Source organism: Kryptolebias marmoratus, linkage group LG23 (assembly GCF_001649575.2).
Source record: "Kryptolebias marmoratus isolate JLee-2015 linkage group LG23, ASM164957v2, whole genome shotgun sequence".
Lineage (NCBI taxonomy): Eukaryota > Metazoa > Chordata > Actinopteri > Cyprinodontiformes > Rivulidae > Kryptolebias > Kryptolebias marmoratus.
The window spans coordinates 8625411-8634098 of record NC_051452.1 but is presented as its reverse complement, the minus strand read 5'-3'; the positions used below and the strand labels follow the sequence as shown (position 1 = coordinate 8634098).

At 38.9% G+C, this 8688-nt stretch overlaps 1 long non-coding RNA gene across 1 annotated transcript in view; it reads right to left on the bottom strand.

Annotated features, from left to right (window-relative positions):
* LOC112450867 overlaps positions 1–6964 on the bottom strand; it is a 75056-nt gene extending 68092 nt beyond the window's left edge. The window contains exons 1-2 of the long non-coding RNA XR_003039596.2: positions 6535–6964; positions 4856–4926 (exon numbers count right to left, since the gene is read on the bottom strand). This is a non-coding gene — a long non-coding RNA (uncharacterized LOC112450867). The remainder of the gene's footprint in view (positions 1–4855; positions 4927–6534) is intronic.
* Positions 6965–8688: the final 1724 nt, after the last annotated feature.

Here is an 8688-nt window from a genome sequence, read left to right as displayed (position 1 = left end):
AAATAAATTTCACTTGTCTGAATTTTTTATGTACAGATATGCATCTTTTAATGGTTTAAAATAAACAAAATAAAATAAGAAAAGTCTAGTTATTTCCATGCAGTGTCCAGAAAGAGGTGTTGTTCAGCTTGTAGGGCAGCACAACTGCTTCCCCCCACCTCCATCATCATATGAAATTACTTTTTGTCACAACAAAAAATAGTGGCTGGTAAAATATTTTTAAAATTTTTTAATTTCCACCCCTGGTCGTACCCAACGGATACTCCGATTGGGAGGGATTTTGGAAAATGTTGGCTCAAACAGCAGCAGGCGGTACGAGTTTCCTCAAGGAAAGCTGGTTTCTTTTGTTTGTTTTTAAGATTACGATTCCCTCCATCCTGCCAAAATGACTATTTTGCATTATTGAGTTATTTTGATTTTTAAATTCTCCGTCTCAGAATGTTCGAAATGATCCCTAGTTTGTTGAAACTCGGCCATTCGTCACCTGGTTTTGTTAACGAGTGTGATTTTTACTGGTTGTAGGGAATTCCAGTAATACTTTTTAAAAGAAAAAGGGGGAAATCCCGAAGCAGCACGATGATGCTGACAATTATATGAAGGGATTTTGCGACGCTACGAGAAAAACGGTTGATTTGAAAGGAAATTAAAAGCAGTATTTCTGTTCAAAGTCGACTAGTTTTGGAGTTTTAGTTGCCAGGATCATTTGATGGCGTCTTAATTACAGCAGAAGTCTAAATTTTCCCTTTCTGAGCTCCCTCTGACAAACGAAGAAGTGTTCATCGGTTTCACAGCTGCTCCAAAAGTACAGAGAAGCTCAAAGTTCATCTCGTCACGATGGGAAAAAAACAAAAAAAACGACTCGCAGTCGAAGTAAGTTTGTCAACCAGTCAGCGGCTGTTTCAATTAGCGCGAAGCCTCCCTGCCGATGAAGGAGGAGGAGATGACATCATTAGGAGGTTCTCAGCAGCGTGAACGCTCCTCGCAGGTACGGTGGTAATGTGACACAAACGGCACGCGTCGGTGTCGCCCCCAACAGTTCCAGCTGGGTGAATCATTGCTCAGTCACGCGGGTGAGCGGCCCGATAATAATCCAACCCTGACATTTAACACGTTTTAAAAAAAGGCGTTTCATCCGGATCTCCTTCGGAGGCCATTTGCAGGTGGAGCAAACCGAAGACCTTTTAACTGGAAATGTGACGAAGACTGCCTGGATCTTTGTTGCTCTTTGGGTTCTTCCTCCTCTTCGCCCTCCCTCCCTCCCTCCCTCCCTCCNGCCTCTCAACCTGTTTGTTCTCTTATCTTTCTGCGTCCCGAACCGATCGATGAGGCGCTCGTTAGCTCAAGGATGTTCATCAGGGAGCGCTCGGTCGGAGAAGAGATTGGCCTAGGAGGGGGGGGAGAAGAAGCAGCAGCGTGGATGGGGCTAACGCTGCTCCACTCTGGATTCAGACAAACACTTAAACGCACTCACGGCCTGCATGTAGAATCAGGCCAGAAACCTTCAATGTCACCTCGCAGTGTCAGATTTGGTTAAAGATTTTACCAAAATATTTGTTTTGTTTCCGTTTAAACTGCATAAAAACACAACATGGGTTATTATCTGTTATTAGATTTAAAAGGATAAATGAAAGGCGTTTTATTAAAACCCATCTGCTGCTATTTTGGGATCAGTCTCAGCTACTACCACACCAAACTTTACCACCACAGAGCTTCATGTGTCGAGGCACCGTGGCGGCCATCTTGTTTCGTTACAAAAACAGATTAGGTTTTTATTCTTTTTGTTGGGAGAAAGCTGAATTTCCTACATTTAGCTTCTAGCCAAACTTTAGCTGATTTTACCTTCTATTTAACATTTTCCTGTATTTAGCTTTTTGCTACTTTTAAGCAGCTTTTCAAAACTTTTAGCTTCTAACTAGCCTTTTGCCGTTCTTACCTTCTAGCTGGCCTTCTGCTACTTTTAGATTTTAGCTGGTCTAGTGTTACTTTTAGCAAGCATTTTGCTTCTTTTAGCCAGCGCTCAGCTTCTTTTAGCTTTTGGCTAGCGCTCAGCTTCTTTTAGCATTTGGCTAGCGCTCAGCTTCTTTTACCATTTAGCTAGAATTCGGTTTCTCTAAGCTTTTAGCCAGTGCTCAGCTTCTTTAAGTTTTAGCTAGCGCTCAGCTTCTTTTAGCTAGTGCTCAGCTTCTTTGAGGTTTTAGTTAGCGCTCAGCTTCTTTTAGCTGGTGTTCAGCTTCTTTGATCTTTTAGTTAGTGCTCAGCTTCTTTTAGCTTTTAGCTAGCGCTCAGCTACTTTTAGCTTTTAGCTAGTGCTCAGCTTCTTTGAGCTTTTAGCCAGCACTCAGCTTCTTTTAGCTAGCGCTCAGCTTCTTTTAGCTAGCGCTCAGCTTCTTTTAGCTAGCGCTCAGCTTCTTTTAGCTTTTAGCTAGTGCTCAGCTTCTTTAAGCTAGTGCTCAGCTTCTTTGAGCTTTTAGCTAGCGCTCAGCTTCTTTTAGCTAGCGCTCAGCTTCTTTGAGCTTTTAGCTAGCACTCGGCTTCTTTTAACTTTTAGCTAGCGCTCAGCTACTTTTAGCTTTTAGCTAGTGCTCAGTTTCTTTAAGCTAGTGCTCAGCTTCTTTGAGCTTTTAGCTAGCGCTCAGCTTCTTTAAGCTTTTAGCTAGCGCTCAGCTTCTTTAAGCTAGCGCTCAGCTTCTTTAAGCTAGTGCTCAGCTTCTTTGAGCTTTTAGCCAGCACTCGGCTTCTTTTAACTTTTAGCTAGCGCTCAGCTACTTTTAGCTTATAGCTAGCGCTCAGCTTCTTTAAGCTAGTGCTCAGCTTCTTTGATCTTTTAGCTAGCGCTCAGCTTCTTTAAGCTAGTGCTCAGCTTCTTTGAGCTTTTAGCCAGCACTCGGCTTCTTTTAGCTTTCAGCCAGCGCTCAGCTTCTTTAAGTTTTAGCTAGCGCTCAGCTTCTTTTAGCTAGTGCTCAGCTTCTTTGAGGTTTTAGTTAGCGCTCAGCTTCTTTTAGCTGGTGTTCAGCTTCTTTGATCTTTTAGTTAGTGCTCAGCTTCTTTTAGCTTTTAGCTAGCGCTCAGCTACTTTTAGCTTTTAGCTAGTGCTCAGCTTCTTTGAGCTTTTAGCCAGCACTCAGCTTCTTTTAGCTAGCGCTCAGCTTCTTTTAGCTAGCGCTCAGCTTCTTTTAGCTAGCGCTCAGCTTCTTTTAGCTTTTAGCTAGTGCTCAGCTTCTTTAAGCTAGTGCTCAGCTTCTTTGAGCTTTTAGCTAGCGCTCAGCTTCTTTTAGCTAGCGCTCAGCTTCTTTGAGCTTTTAGCTAGCACTCGGCTTCTTTTAACTTTTAGCTAGCGCTCAGCTACTTTTAGCTTTTAGCTAGTGCTCAGTTTCTTTAAGCTAGTGCTCAGCTTCTTTGAGCTTTTAGCTAGCGCTCAGCTTCTTTAAGCTTTTAGCTAGCGCTCAGCTTCTTTAAGCTAGCGCTCAGCTTCTTTAAGCTAGTGCTCAGCTTCTTTGAGCTTTTAGCCAGCACTCGGCTTCTTTTAACTTTTAGCTAGCGCTCAGCTACTTTTAGCTTATAGCTAGCGCTCAGCTTCTTTAAGCTAGTGCTCAGCTTCTTTGAGCTTTTAGCTAGCGCTCAGCTTCTTTAAGCTAGTGCTCAGCTTCTTTGAGCTTTTAGTTAGCGCTCAGCTTCTTTAAGCTAGTGCACAGCTTCTTTGAGCTTTTAGCCAGCACTCGGCTTCTTTTAGCTTTTAGCTAGCGCTCAGCTACTTTTAACTTTTAGCTAGCGCTCAGCTTCTTTGAGCTTTTAGCTAGCGCTCAGCTTCTTTTAGCTAGTGCTCAGCTTCTTTGAGCTTTTAGCTAGCACTCAGCTTCTTTTAGCTAGCACTCAGCTTCTTTTAGCTAGCACTCAGCTTCTTTTAGCTAGCGCTCAGCTTCTTTTAGCTAGCACTTAGCTTCTTTTAGCTAGCGCTCAGTTTCTTTGAGCTTTTAGCTAGCACTCAGCTTCTTTTAGCTAGTGCTCAGCTTCTTTGAGCTTTTAGCTAGTGCTCAGCTTCTTTTAGCTAGCGCTCAGCTTCTTTTAGCTAGTGCTCGTCTTCTTTTAGCTTCAGTAAGTCAGGTTTCAGAAGTCATTCTTCATTTGCTTGTTTAGTTTTGCTTTTTAAAAAGTGAACGTTTGATGAATTATTTCACTTCGTCACGTCAGAAGTTAAATTTTTCGACACAAAGTCGGCTGAATTAATAGTCCGGTTCGGTTGGATGAACACATTCACAAACGTTTTATTTATTTTTGTATCTTTTGAGGACAAAACTGCCCTCAGTGGTAGAACAACAGCTTAAACATATTTTTTCATGTCATTAATTTCTTCCCAAAACAAATAACGCTGCGTTTGCCATTTTTCATGAATGCATCATTGAAACAGTCATTTTTACCATAAAGGGAGGAAGAACAGGAAGGACTCAGTGTCTGAGTCAGATTAGTCTGGATGGACGGGTGACTGTTACGGTCACTGACCTCTAGGAGCTCACTTCATGAGAGAGCTCTCTCTTTGTGTTTCAGTTCTACCTGGCTGCCACAGGTGAAATGTGTTGGTGCTCGTCAGCCACTCCATAAAGGTCTCCATCAGGCCCTTTTTTCATTTTCCCTGGGCCTTGATCTGCAGTGATCCTGCCGGGCTGCTGACGGCTATTTGTGAAGACTTGGGTGATCCTGTCTGTGTGAGCTGTATTGTGAGGAATCAAGTGTCTAACTAAAGTTTTGTGTTTCTATCCACAGTGGAAGCTGGCAGTGACGTTCTGAGCTTTTAATTCGGTCCAAATCTGACAGTTTGGGGCCTTCAGAGAAGCAAACAGCTGCTCTGGGTTCTACTCACCTTAAGGTTTGAAGATCCTGACGTTTCTTGAAGGAATGCATATCGCCCGCCCAGTTTTAGACAGAGATCATCTGATGAGAGAAATGAGAAAGTTGTAGCCGATTTGTTTAAGAGGAGATGAATGAGAGGATCTCTCTGTGCTGCCTTTTATTTTGAAATCCTTTCTGTACTTCCTGCTCAGATTTCTTCACATTGTGCATCTTCTCTTACTTTTCACATAGTTTCAGGAAAAAAAACCTTTATTTGTCTACTGACCGTTTGGAAAGCTCACCAGAAACAAAATGTCTGACTTCCTGTTTTATTTTGAAGTAACAAAACTACAAGAAGCTGGGGTGGAAATAAAAAGCAGGAAGAGCTTCCAGGACTGATTTATATCGAGGGAGATGACGACTAACTGGATCCAGGTGTGACAGTTACAAACCAAGGCCAGGTGTGAGGAGGGAACAGCTCTTTCAAAATAAAACGGGAAGTGATTAGGAAGTAACAGTAGCAAACACAAGAAACAAACAAAAAAACAACTGTCAAACTTACTCTTAAAGGAACACAATTCCTAAAATGTCCCCCTTATTAAACATATTTAACTGAATTAAACATTCAACATCATATTTACATGGAGATGTTTCAACATGGCTGCTGAGCTCTCTGACTTCACAGGCTTTGGCACAAAAAAAAAACATAATTGCATATATATATATATATATCTACACTGTTCACACAGTCTGCTTTCGCCACCTTCCTGATGTATTTGTTGAATCCTCTGCGTGTTTACTCAGCACATCCAGTCTCACCTCTGGCTAATTCTCACACCCTGCTGATGAATTCCACGACATTGGAGAATAAATAAAGTATTTCCACTTTGTTTGTTTGCTCAGCAGGTTTTCTTTGAAAGTGAGCTACAACAAGATTAAATAAAAAAATATATACAAATATATAACACATGTAGCACACATCTGAAGGCGAAGGCAGAGAGATAATGTTATTGTCTGTGTATGTGTTTGACTGTAACATTAGCAAAATATTAATAAAACTCTCAGAAGGTAAACATTGGATGATTAACTACACCTGGTTAACCTTGTTCAAGATGGCCATCACTGCTAATCAACCTTGGAAATACAAAAATGACCAAAACTAACAAATTAAAGATCTAAATGTTTTTCCTTTCTTTGTTTTCTAAAGTATACTTCCGGGTCAAAGGGCTCAGGAGATTACTAATGGTGAAACTGGTTCTTAGTTGACTGATTCAGTTGTCAAAAAACTATTATTGATCGCGGCTCAAACTGTGCTCTATTTTGAAAACTGCAAATGTGTTATTTATTGCTTTTTATTACGTTTCCGGTAAAGGCGGAAGTCTTATTTTGAAAAGCCCGCGGCGCTTGCATAAAAAGCACTTAACGAGCAATTTACGACGCACAAGTAAATAAACTGTGTAAAGAAAAAGAGTTGAATCTAAAACCAGTCGGAAGTGACTTTAAGGTAAATATAACAAGAAGTTAAAGGTTTAATAAGTTGTTTTTCTACATAAATCTAGACGGAGTGAAATGCTACAAGCTAACTGAAGTAATGACGTTCAGAAATGTGTTGTTGGTTTATTTTTTACGTCTAATGCCGACGTACGTTCGCTGCTGTGGGTTTATATTTGTGACAAGTAGAGTTTTAGTAAAATAAATCAGATTAATCACCTCAGACGAGACGTTTTCAGGTTTAAAAGCCGCGTCATTAATCAGTTCATCTCCGTCAGCTGCGCTCGACCCTAGAGCGCATGCGTCAAGACAACTCGCTTCTAGCCAATTAGAGTGAGCGCGGTGTTCTTCTTCTTCTTCTTTTTATGGAGTTTAATGGCGGTTGGCAAACAACTTGAGGTGTGCATTACCGCCACCTACTGTTATGGAGTGTGGTTCGAGATTCCTATTGCTTATTTCTGTATACTTAAAATACCAGTAAAACTTTCTGCATTTCACAAACAAGCACTTCTTTCATGGGCACTTATATATGAACATTTTTTTTTTTTAGTTCAGTTTATTCATTTCATTTACAACAAAATGAAAAAAAGGAAAAAAAAACAAAAACAAATAAAGTAAAGTACAATTCAAATTAAATAAAATGAAAGGTAGCAGAAGAAGAAAAAAATCTTATAATGTCTGCCCCTTTTTCAAAAAAATATTAATTTCAACAGTAATAAAAACAACAACAAAAAAAAAAATAAAATAAAGAGAGAAAAAAAAACTTTCAACTCCTCAAACAGTAACACTTGCAAATACAAATTATACAATTTCATATTTCTTTGACAAGTTAACTTTTATCATTTTTTTGAACGAATTCATTGAAACAGCATTTTTATAATCACTATCCAGATTATTCCATAATCTAATTACTTTGAATGAAGTACTTCTGTCCTTCAGGTTAGTCCGTACTTTAGGTTCCACAAACATCTCTAGTCCCCTAAGATTATAAGAACTTTTTAACTGCGCCTTATACAAAACCTGCAAAGTATAATAATCTACCAAGTCGTAAAATTTAAATAATCTCAATTGTTGAAATAATGTATTAGATGGGTGATAATAATGTTTTCTTGTAATAATTCTAATGGCTCTTTTCTGTAAAACTAAAACAGGATTTGTGGTTGTTTTACATGCATTCCCCCAAACTTCAATGCAATAAATCAAGTGTGGAACAACTGTATAATATTAATAGTGCTTTGTCATTAAATAAGTCCTTTACCTTACACAGAACTGCAATAGCTTTTGCTATTTTTGTTCTTAAGTAATTTGTCTGAGGTCTCCAAGTCAGCTCTTCATCAATGATGACATCCAAAAACTTCACCTCACTGACTCTAGAAATCTCAACACCCTTAATTCTAAAACATTAACAATTTTCTTACTTTTACTGAATATCATATCATTTGTTTTGTCCAAATTTAACGATAATATATTGAGTTTGAACCAATTTAGTACTTTTACAAATTCAGTCTGCATCATCTCCATTATCTGTTCTAAATCATCACCAGAGCAAAAAAATGTAGCCTCATCTGCAAATAATACACATTTCATTAACCCTGACACATTCACCAAATCATTCACATATAGAAGAAATAACTTTGGTCCAAGTACAGAACCTTGTGGAACCCCACATATGATATTACTGAATTCAGATCTTACATCATTTATTTGTACAAACTGTTTCCTATTTGTTAAGTAGCTTGATACCCACTGTAGTACTGGACCTCTTATACCATATTTGTTCAATTTTTCCAGAAGAATACTGTGATCAATGGTATCGAATGTTTTTCTTAGATCAATATAAACACTAACACAGTACTGCCTTGATCAATGGTTCTATTAAATCCATTAGAGCAGGGGTGTCAAAATTAAAAATTTGGTCCTAGGCAAGGGCCAATCACGATCAATATTTATTAAAAATTACATAAATTAACCTTGGTTTTAGATGTATTATGTCAACTCATTCATATAGAAATATCAATGACCTTTTCCCAGTTACAGATTATACAGAATTTAGAGCAAACATACTTTAATGAACACAAACTTCAAAAAGCACATCATTAGCAGTCATTTGTTACGCCTCACTCAGCTTTTAAATGAATGTTTTAACATTAAAACAGATTTTTAATAAAAGCCATCAACAAATACCTGATCATACAGAAATTAAAACTATATATTGTCACTGTCAAAAGAAAACGTCACTATTTAGGCTCAGTTTTTTTTAAGCAAAATAAGAATCAGAGACTCGATCTGTCCCAGACTGGAGGGCCGGATCTGGCCCGCGGGCCTTGAGTTTGACAGGTGTGCATTAGAGCCAGTGATGTTGAATTATTAGCT